We start from the raw sequence: 11,378 nt of genomic DNA on the forward strand, positions 1-11,378 counted from the left end.
ATATATTTACTGAGAAATTAAATTATCTCCAGCGGCACAAACGCTCCTACCCAAAGGCAATATTGTCTATCGCATACCGAGTGCCATACGTTCATGCTTCAGTTGACTTAGGAAGGGATGGATAGATTCTAAAGTCTACATCAAAGAGTCTGCACATAGTTCTGCTGTTCGATCGAAAACGCGACGGTATGTTGCGGTGTCGTCTTGTCATGGTGAGATCTTAATCTTAAGGTTGGATGTATGTGAAGTCGTTGATATGGTTTGATTGGAAGAGAAACTGCGGGGTCGTGTGCACGACTCGGAACCAAGAGGTCCCGGGTTTGAGTCTTGGCATGCCACCGATCTTGTGCCCATTGGGAAATGCACTTTACACGACTTTCCTCACTTCGCTCAGGGGAAGATGAGTATTGTATTTTCCCATGTCTTGGTGGCGGCAATAATATAAATTGAAAAAACTTGAGTGTGCCGTCATCACGTCTTGTGATTACATGTTGGAATATATATAAAAAGAAACTGCGGAGGAAACGACTTGGCCCGGGAGGGTTGTGACCAGATTAGCCGCTCTCGCACCTCCGTGTTGTTTGGGAAACAGTCTGACACGTGCTTGCGACTGCTTCACGGCTTGTCAAAAAGTCTGTTGCCGCAAATAAACACGGGGACGGTTGATGCTCCCGCCTCGATGTTGACAAATTTCCTCGACAAACTTTCCTCAGGAAAGATCAGTGCAACAGAAATGTTTTGCTGGTTGCTGGTTGGTATGGCAATGCAAATGAATGCCATTCTAAATTCACATCTGATAATAAAGCAGCATTGTATCCTTTAAAATAGTCAAATAATCAAGGGGCCGGTTGATGCTTCCTCCTGAATGACAACTTTGCACAACAGGTTTATAAGCACAAACTGTTGCATATCAATCAATAGTTTGTGCTTTTTAACCTGCATTTCTCCTCTGGTCTCTCAGTCACTGACGAAAGCTAGTGGATACTAGCTGAAACGTCTAACCATTTCCAAAATCATATCCAGTTGCTTGAGTAACTGCTTTTTTAGCGTACCCTATTACGTGGATGTCTAACCTTCATCGACGTTTCCACAACGATCTTCCGTCAGTAAAATATCAGTGCAACAGAAATGCTTTGCTTTGATTCAAACATCCGTTCAAAAACAATTCGGTTCGTGTGTCAATGCAAATGAATATCATTCTAAATTCACATTTGATGATAAAGCAGCAGAATATACTTTTAATTTGGCATCTCAAGATGTTCTTAAAGTTTTCCAAAGATCTGCTTAGACATACATAAGAGCTGGCATCACGTAGCTAGAAGAAGATGGATGATTTCGCGAAAGTTCTTCTTTGTTTGTTCAACATGAACAAACAGTAGAACGAGACAGTACGTGTCTCTATTCCCGAGCATAGCAGCCCATTCGCCAGCATACATTACATGGCTGAGATGTCTGCGAAGGCCACTAAACGAAGGACGCTTCAAAAACTTCCGCGTCTCAGTACATTGCTCTGGATTTAGATGGACAAGTCAAACACAAGGAAGATTTGTGGAGAAGATAATGAAAGAAGTTTATTGCAAATTCGTGCCCGGGGGCTAATTGCAAATTACAAACATAAAAGAACAATGAAACAGAGTATAAAATAACTAAAATCTACATGCGAAGGCCACTGAAAACGAAGGCTGGTCCCGCCAAAAACAGTTATCCAAAGAAACTGAATGTGATTTTGGAAACGGTCAGACGTTTCAGGTAGCATCCACTACCTTTTTTTCAGTGACACTAAGAGACCAGAGGAGAAATGCAAGTTTATAAGCACAAACTATTGATTGATATGCAAATAAGTGAAGACAATGATTTGGAAGTCCAAAAAGAAACAACAATTAGACAAATCAAGGCAAGATAATGCAAATTAGTGACTCTTCTTTGGATACGAAATTACGGTTTGTCCTAAGTCCCATGACATCCAGAATGAAGTGGAAAAACTTTGTGGCAGCATGCTTACGATTCTTGTAGCACCACGTAAAGGGGAATTAAGTGAGGTTGCGTGCGGCCAACAGTTGGTTGGACTATTTTCTTACCAGATCCTAACACCTGAGATATTTTGAGTGACCTCAGTGGCATTCGCGGTCACCTAATTGAATCCTCTCTCTGAAAATAATGTTTATTGTGACAGGAGCGTGAGTTAACGTTGTGGTAAGCGATACGTTTTTCTTGTAAATATTTTGAGTCTGGTTGGTAGACCGAGCATTTGGAGAATCAGCGGGATACATACCACATCGTCTCGTTCTAAGGACAGAGCCTTGTAGATTGCGAATTTTCATTTTAACTTAAAACTCTTGGAGCTCGTCAGCATTGCAATGAGATCTTTCAAACAACCATCGTAGAAGATAATACTAGAAGATAGCTTGTTTGTTGTTTCATACGAGTAAACTAGAAGATTGTTTCAAAACGTACTTCTGTATAATATCCTCATCAGGGATACAAAACGGTGTCATTAGAAATTGACCAGGAAACGTGTACATATTTTTTTTATTGCAGCAAGGATTTGGGAAAGGGAAAAAGAAAGGTTTCCAACATACGTCGGTGAAGGTTAGACATCTAGGTAATAATATACGCCAAAAAAACAGCTACTCAACTAACTGGATATGATGTTGGAAACGGTCAGACGTTTCGGGTAGCATCCACTACATTTCGTCAGTGACACTAGAGACTACAGGAGAATGCAGGTTTATAGGCACAAACCATTGATTGATATGCAAATAAGTGAAAACAAATTGTTTGGAAGTCCAAAGGAAACCACTGTTAGACACCCAAGCTTATAACCTAGATTCAAAGGAAGGAAGATCTGCTTGCTCTTTGCGATACCGGGACAAACTGTTCGCTGCCAATGCAAACCCCGTACTGTAGGTTATATGTTTACCTTACTGTAAGGAGGGAAATGGCACTAAGGAACCTGCTTGTTTGTTCAGGCACGTTCATCGCCGGCAAGTATCCGCGATCTGCACACATCATTAGACACGTCCGAGTGAACTGCCACGGTGTCTAATTGAAACTCGCACGCGGTTAGAAGTTTAGTTTAACAGGGGTGGCAACGTTCTCTCTGTCAGTCCTTCCCGCGTCAAGTGACGCATAGGGCGGCGCCCATCTCCGTTCATTAGCCCTGGGCCACACACAGACGTCACTACAGCAGGGGGCTAGTCCACTGGTAGTGGCGTGTGTTTAACTCCCATACTCTTTCCCAAATGCTGAGTGCTAAGCAGAGAAAGCAGTATGTACCATTTTTAAAGTCTTTGGTATGACTCGGCCGGGGATCGAACTCACGACCTACCGAATGCAAGGCGAACACTCTACCCACTATGACTTAAATGCGCAACGACAGGATGCAGTTCCAAATTTGTCTACAAATAAAGCAGCGTTAACATTCCATCAAGCGTTTCGTTTTAAGCCATTAGACAAAAACCTTGAGGGTTAACGTCAGTGACTCTGTTGTCGTGTGTGCATGATGAAGTTGTAATAAAGTAAGGAAGTAAAAGTGGCATGGGAATCATGGCCCCAACTTTTCTTTGGAAATTTTATCGTAGCTACATCACTTGATGTTTATAATAAAACACTAGAGGCTACAGATGACTATCCTGGGTGCTTTTCTAGTTACTAGTAGTTTATATCCGGGCTTCTGTATCAAATAAACTAACGAGGATGGCACCCAGTCTACCTAGCGTCAGCATTTGACAAAAGTCTGTGCGGATTTCATTATTAAGATATTCTTACCCGATGAAATATGGATAGCCAAAAAAGCTGGATCTTCATAACAAAACACTAGCGGCGATAGTTGAATATCCTGGGTACCACCCTTGTAAGTTTATGTCGGGGAGTCTGTATTTTTAAATAAACTAGGATGGCACCCAGTCTAACCAGCGTCAGCTTTTTGGTAAATTCAGTGCGCATTTCATTGTTGAGATGCTCTCGCCCTGACCCGATGAAATATGGATAGCCAACAAAGCTAGCTAGCTGGCAGCTTTCATTGGTTCGCGAAGGGGTGCAACATGTATTTTAGGCAGACGGGGGAAGTTTCGGAGATGCCAAAATTTCTCTGCGAATCCCTGCCAAATGCCAAATCGACATGAGTTGCTCACAGCGCCATGTCGCCGTCCGAGCCGCACTGAGACTGCAAAATTTGAAACTTTGGTGACGATTTCCTACCGTTCATGCGAGCCAGAGTTAGGCGCGTGTCCGGATAGAAAATTCGACACGCAACAAGCTTTTACAACCCCCTAATGTTTATTTTGAAAATTTACATGCTATAACATTTTCATTGTCATCGCCAGACCCAGATCCCTTCCACACAATCCCCTGTACCCAACAAAATCCATGCCTGAAACACATGTAAATTTTCAGTTTCTTAATGTTTATTGAGTGGAAATTTACATGCTATAACATCATCGTGGCAACTGTCGTCGCCAGAACACAAACATTGTGTACGTATTGTTTGTTTCATTGTTTTCACAGTCATTCTTGTACATCCTGCATCATATTCAGGCTATGAAATGGAGGGTGTAAGGCCCCCATATCTATGACTGCGCTCTCTTTGCGACCTGAAATTGTGGGAGCGCAGAGAGAGCGCCGTGAGAGCGCCGTCTAAGTGGAATGGGGGTATAACCTGCCATAGTTTGACATGAGGGATGTGGCGAATGGCGACCGATCCATTTCCCCCTCCAGCCCAGACCCTGACAAGGTCGCGCGCTCGGAGACGTCGGTTCCACGCGAAGAGCAAACACCGACATTTTTGAGGCGCGAGAAAGGTTCTGGCCGTCTGGAGACTGTCGAAAACGCAACTGGCGAGCACACAGAAAAACAGAAATCATATCCAAGAATGTGGATCTCCTCTGCAGGGCCATCTATCATATACGCGTGGTCAGATCGTTCAGAATCTGGTCGGTTTAGCAATTCAGGGTCTTGCAATTTCTTCAAAATTGCCGTCTCGGTGTCCTAACAGACCAAGGCACACATGCTTACCTTGTGCCTCCTGGGTTCTCAGGATGGGTTGGGGTTAGGATCAGGGATGGTTCTGGATAGTCCTCTCGTATCCAATAAAAAAAACCTGGTCATGTTTTTGGATAAAGCTAAATCATGGATACAACAACATCACATCAAAACACTACCCAGTCCATCTACCATTAAAAAGCCATCCATCAACTGTTCAAATAATCTTAATTGTGATTAGTTTGTTATGTTCCCTTTGCATGTAATGTAAATCTCATTTTGTAGCATGTGTGTTATGTTATATGTATGTTCTTATGAACCCTCTAGGACTAGCCATTTTGGCTGAAGGGTATCAAAATGAAGACAATCAAGACATTGTTGGCATCCTTTTCGTCTCTTGAGACGATGGAATATGCGCCGTGGGTCAGGATGTCTTCATGCATCGCCTGCTATGGCTGTAGAGGCCGATCCTGGAGCGGCATACTTTGCCGCAGTTGACACAGGTGAAAACGTCAGGTTGTGTGCAGGTTTGTGCTAGTCTCTGTCGTCTACGCTGTCTTCTCTCCTCCCACTGTTCTTCTCTCCTCTTCTCACTGGTTTTGACGCCTGTCTTCACGGCTTGCCTCCATCTGCTGCGGTCGGCTGCCACTGTCTCCCAGCTTGTTTGGTCGATCCCTCCTGCCTTCATGTCACGCTTGAGGACGTCTTTGTAGCGGAGGACGGGCCTCCCCGCAGGTCTGGCACCGGTTGCTAGTTCTCCGTACAGCACGTCCTTCGGAATTCGGCCATCGTCCATTCGGCTAACATGACCGAGCCATCTCAGACGCCTCTGGCTGAGCAAGGCGTACATGCTGGTCATTCCGGCCTGTGCCAGGACGTCCTTGTTCGGGACACGATCCTGCCAACTGATGCCCAGGATTCTTCTGAGGCAGCGCATGTGGAAGGCATTGAGTCGACGTTCTTGGTGGGAGTACAGTGTCCAGGCTTCGCTGCCATACAAGAGCGTGCTGAGTATGCAAGCCTTGTATACCACTAGCTTGGTGTTGGTGGTCAGCATTGCGTTGTCCCAAACGCGTTTCCCAAGGCGAGCCATAACTGTTGCTGCTTTGCCGATGCGTTTGTTTAACTCTGCCTCCAGGGACAGGTTGTTGGAGATGGTGGAACCCAGATAGGTGAACGTGCCTACCACCTCAAGGATGTGGTCATCGATGGAGATTCTAGGAATGCTGCAGACATCCTGGACCATGACTTGGGTCTTCTTGATGCTGATGGTGAGAGCGAACTCGTTACACGCATGAGAGAAGCGGTCCATGAGTCGCTGCAAGGCTGGCTCTGTGTGCGCAGTCAAGGCGGCGTCATCGGCGAACAGCATCTCTCTAATCAGGACCTTGCGAACCTTAGTTTTTGCTCGGAGACGTGCGAGGTTGAAGAGCCTTCCGTCACTTCTGGTGTGCAGGTACACTCCGTCTTCTGACCGATGAAAAGCAAAGGTCAGCAGGAGGGAGAAAAAGATGCCGAAGAGTGTCGGAGCTAGTACGCATCCTTGTTTCACGCCGCTTTTGATTGGGAAGGGATCCGAGGATGAACCATCGTACTGGACGGTGCCATACATGTCTTCGTGGAAAGACGAGATCATCCTCAGGAGCTTGGGGGGACAACCAATCCTTTGTAGCAGGGTGAAGAGGCCTTGTCTACTGACCAAGTCGAATGCTTTCGTCAAGTCAATAAAGGCCACGTACAGCGGGCGCCTCTGTTCTCGGCACTTTTCCTGCAGCTGCCGTAGCGAGAAGACCATGTCAATGGTTGATCTTTCGGCTCTGAAGCCGCATTGTGACTCGGGGTAGACTCGCTCTGCAAGTTTCTGCAACCGGTTGAGTACTACTCGGGCGAAGGCTTTCCCAACAATACTGAGAAGTGATATTCCTCGGTAGTTATTGCAATCGCTGCGGTCTCCCTTGTTCTTGTAGAGCGTAATGATGCTAGCGTTGCGCATGTCTTGCGGGACGGCTCCTTCCTCCCAGCATTGGAGAAGGAGCTCGTGCAGGTGGTTATGTAGGGCAGTGTTCTTGCCTGCTTTGACGACCTCTGGGGGAATCCCATCACTACCAGGAGCTTTCCCGCTGGCCAGGGAGTTAATGGCCTTTCTGAGTTCGTCAATGGTGGGCGGGGTGTCTAGCTCCTCCATAAGTGGTAGGGTGTCTGTGTTCTCAACGGCCGCTGCGCTGACGACGTTTTCTCTTGAATAGAGCTCTTGATAGTGTTCGGCCCATCTCTCCATCTGCTTTCCTCTGTCTGTGATGATGTTGCCAGAGGCTGTTTTCAGAGGTGCAGTCTTAGTGATGCTGGGACCAAACGCTTTCTTCATGCCGTCGTACATTGCACGAATGTTTCCACAGTCAGCAGAGAGCTGGATGCCTTCACAAAGGTTTAGCCAGTAGTCGTTGGCACTGCGCCGAGCTATCCGCTGAGCGTCGTTCCTAGCCTTCCTAAGGGCAGCAAGAGTCTTCTCTGAAGGCTTCCTCTTGTGGTCAAGACAACAACCACTTTATCATCATCACCATCATTTGGTTTATTCTGAATAAAATCGGTCTTGCAGTATTCAACTGAATTACACCGAAATTTCCAATGAAAACAATATCATAAATGTCCGACAGAATAAAAATACGTACAAATTGGAAATGAAATACCCTGACAATCATATGTTTTATTCCTTGTCGTTCGCAGAAGACGAAGCATGGGGACGTGCGGATTACTGTTGTTCCTGACGGCTGTGGTGGTGGGATCGGCACAACTCGTGTCGGTAAGGACTAACACACATCTTACACACATATGTACAATGCTGACATTATTGTTAAGAACTTTGCTGATGTCTTTTGCAATATCTCCAAATCACCATAAATGTTTTTATAAGTATTTTAAACAAGTATTTTCTGAGAGGTTGAATAAACAAAAATGGAAAATAACAACGAATTTTAGCTTGACTTCCATAATCTACTTCAATCCACGATAGTCAGACTAACACTCACAACAATTTTAAGTGGATGAATGAGTGAAAAGGTACAAGCATGTCCGCCATATTGGCACTTATATCCTAGTTTTACTTGAACGATGGGGAGAAGAGGGTGATATCCCAAAAAGCAGATGTCAAGAATAATAAAAAAAAAGAACTTGAAATGCAATTTCTTTACTTTTCCATTGTTTTCAAACCCTGTCCTTATGAAAATAGGAAAACCCTGCTAGCCCCCAATTTTAGGTATTTCAAGATATGTGCATAGATATCGTTTTACACAATTTGTTCTCAAGTTGCACTTGATAAGGCTATCGCCTGTGCTTGAAGAACATACATTACCCTGGACTATTAGAGGTATGAGAATGTTGTTCACCTTTCAAGCTAGAAGTTAACATCTAGCAATCACTTAAGGTTATGGCTGTACCGAAGCTCAACCGCATGTTTGCTGTGATGTCTCGCGTTTTGGAAGGGACCGCCAACCTGGCAGCTGTTTTGTCGAGCTCACATTCTTCCTCAACTCGCAGCACAAGGTCAAGGTGAACAATATGGCGGACATGGCTGCAGGTTTCGGCGGAGCCCACTCCAAAGCTTTCTCTCTTTTTTTGTTTTTTTGTTTTCTACACTCAACTGCATCTGTGTACATATTAAAGTCACAGCGTTACGCACAGCTCCTGTCGTAGCCTCGGAAACGTGGAAAGAACATTTGTGGTAAAAACATCCGGGTCCTACATACATCCGGGTCCTACATCCGGGCCTCCTGGAAAAGATGGCCGCCATTTTAGCGCAGTGACGCGGCTAAGCCTCGCGGTGGTGCTTCGGAACAGCTATCACCTCAAGTGAGTATCAGTCCATTTCCGTCTCTACTTTTTCTGTACGATCCCATCATATGTTTTCCATTAAAGTTCAGCGCTTAGCGACCAGTCTCTATGGCTATGCTTAAAAAAACAAACAAGCAGCCGTAACCAACTCTCTTCGTGTAGCCTTCGTGTAGCCTTGTTAGCTTTCGTCCGCTCCCCAAGATTGGCGGGGAGCGGATCTTAGGGAGCGGACAAAAGCTAACAAGGCTGACACTCGGGCTACTCTTCCTGCTCGGCTTTGAAACAAACAAAAACTCCACCTAGAAGCTTTCTAACGACACGATGTGACTTTGCCGCCACTAACCCTGCTTCCGTTTCACTCGGCTTTGTACTATGTTTTCTGTCAGGCTGGCAGATACTGCTACAGCGACGTCGATTGCGACGCGTACAGCTACTGTGACGCCCAGGTCTTCGGCCAGTACGGAAAGTGCGTGCGGGACAGTGACCGCCCAACCAGACTAAGGGTTTGCTATTCATCCCAGCAATCCCCATAGTAGCGCTTCTGATGATCCATCACAAAAAACAACATTTCCAATTTCATTAAAGTTCATCTGTGTTGGTAGTTACATGTTTAAAGTTAAAACTTTTGGTCCAACACAAAAAAATTCTCGACCAGACACTCTGGTCTTCCTCAGTTGACTGACTGGGCCCATCTCATCACAACAAAAACATTTCCACTTGTTTAAACTTAAACCTTCGGGTCCAACACAAACAAATTCTCTCACCTAGAGCTTTCGACCAGTCACTCTAGTCTTCCTCAGTAGACTGACCCAGTGAAGCTTCATGGAACCGCGACGGGAGTCGACATCGTCTACCAGATACATTTGACCCAGTGTATGTTGACGTCACACTTCAAAGAAGCCACGTGACAAGCCCCACTGGGTCAGTCTACTGAGGAAAACCAGAGTGACTGGTCGAAAGCTCTAGGTGAGAGAATTTTTTGTGTTGGACAAAACGTTTTAACTTTAAACATGTAACTACGAACACAGATGGACTTTCATGATAACATTTCACTTAGATAATGAAAATTAAGCTGTTCTCGAACTCAAGAAAAAAAATGACTCACCAGGAATTTTCGACTGAATCACTCGGCTTTGTGAACCGAGTGCTGTAGACAAGTGGCGTTTGCCCACGTGTGACGCCAGCACTGGGTCAAAGTTCGTCAAAAGTCGGTATCGCCCCCCGTCCCGGTTGAGCGAACGTTACGTTGGTATGCCGACTTTCGATGAAGACCGAGTGATTAGGTTAAAAATTCCTGCTGAGTCATTTTCTTGAGTTCGTGACCAGTTCATTTTTCATTATGTATTTTACCAACTCAGATGAACGTTAATGCTATTTCCACTTAGAGTTTGACGTTTTGAACCCTTTCATTCCAATTTGATCACATTTTCTTAGACATTAGTTCTAATCGTAGCTGTGTGAGTTTTTCTTAGGGTCAGATCCTACACGTTCAACTATCAGTATCATCGTTGTTGTTGTAACAGTGTTGTTTACATCAGATTATTTTACTGGTTTTCAGAGGACCTATTGCTACTCTGATAATGACTGTGGCCCCTCCACGTTTTGTGACACAATAACGTACGGAAGATTCTACTTCGGTGGGGGAATCTGCAGAGTAAGTTTCTTGCTGATGTTTTTTTTATTATTATTCAACAAAAGAACAAAAGAAGTGAACCATCCACTTTAACAACAATCACACAGAATCCACAAATCAAAACAAAGATTTCAAACACAAAATTTGCCCCATTTGCCAAGATGCTTCTCCAATTTGTTTTCAACTTTGTTAAGAAAGGATATATAATTTAGAAAGGATTGAAAATTCAATTTTTCGGACTTTCATTTTTTTTTGGAGTTTCTTGCTGATGTTGTTGAGAAAAAACTTGTCTTGAAAACTTGAGGAATGCATTTCAAAGGTTTTATTTACGGACCTGACGTTCAAAGACATAATGCCAAGTCAATGTAATTTGTTGTACTGAAAAAAAAGAATGAATTTAAAGGCAAGCTACCTTCTTTTTCTTCCCTTATCCTGTTTAATGCTGAGGTCAAAATTCCCACACGGGGCCATGCCTGGAAAGTTTGGGAACGTAAACTACGATACAAAAGACAAGAAAACACAGAAAAGTTCTTAATAACAATCATGGGCTCTAGTTCTGTACATTAGTCCTTAATTTTACGTTCGTACAAACAACCCGGCCGGACCCCGGTTTGGAAATGTGACCTAATCATAAGTAATGAATTGATGTTTAAGATGTTACATTTCCTCCTTAGCCACGATACTGCTACAGCCACGCCGACTGTGAAGGCAACACGTACTGTGATTACTATCGGCAATCCAACTACGGCCTCTGCAAAAGGTCACCAAGATCGGTATGTACTTTCATGAAAGTTCATCTGTGTTGTTTGTTACATGTTTAGAGTTAAAACTTTTGATCCAACACAAAAAGTTACTCTCACCTAGAGCTTTCGTACCACGTCACTCTGGTCTTCCTCAGTAGACTGACCCACGTGAAGCTTGTCACGTGACTTCTTTG

General features: G+C 44.4%; 1 long non-coding RNA gene and 1 pseudogene across 1 annotated transcript; both read left to right on the forward strand.

Moving 5' to 3' along the window:
• The window catches only part of LOC109485561, a 43,616-nt pseudogene that overhangs the window by 10,460 nt on the left and 21,778 nt on the right, over nucleotides 1-11,378 (forward strand).
• On the forward strand, nucleotides 8,669-10,462 carry LOC109485608. Its single transcript, XR_002141142.1, has 3 exons — nucleotides 8,669-8,826; nucleotides 9,195-9,311; nucleotides 10,367-10,462. It is a non-coding gene; the product is annotated as an uncharacterized LOC109485608 (long non-coding RNA).

This window comes from Branchiostoma belcheri, unplaced genomic scaffold (assembly GCF_001625305.1).
Source record: "Branchiostoma belcheri isolate BF01 breed outbred unplaced genomic scaffold, Haploidv18h27 scaffold77, whole genome shotgun sequence".
NCBI lineage: Eukaryota > Metazoa > Chordata > Leptocardii > Amphioxiformes > Branchiostomatidae > Branchiostoma > Branchiostoma belcheri.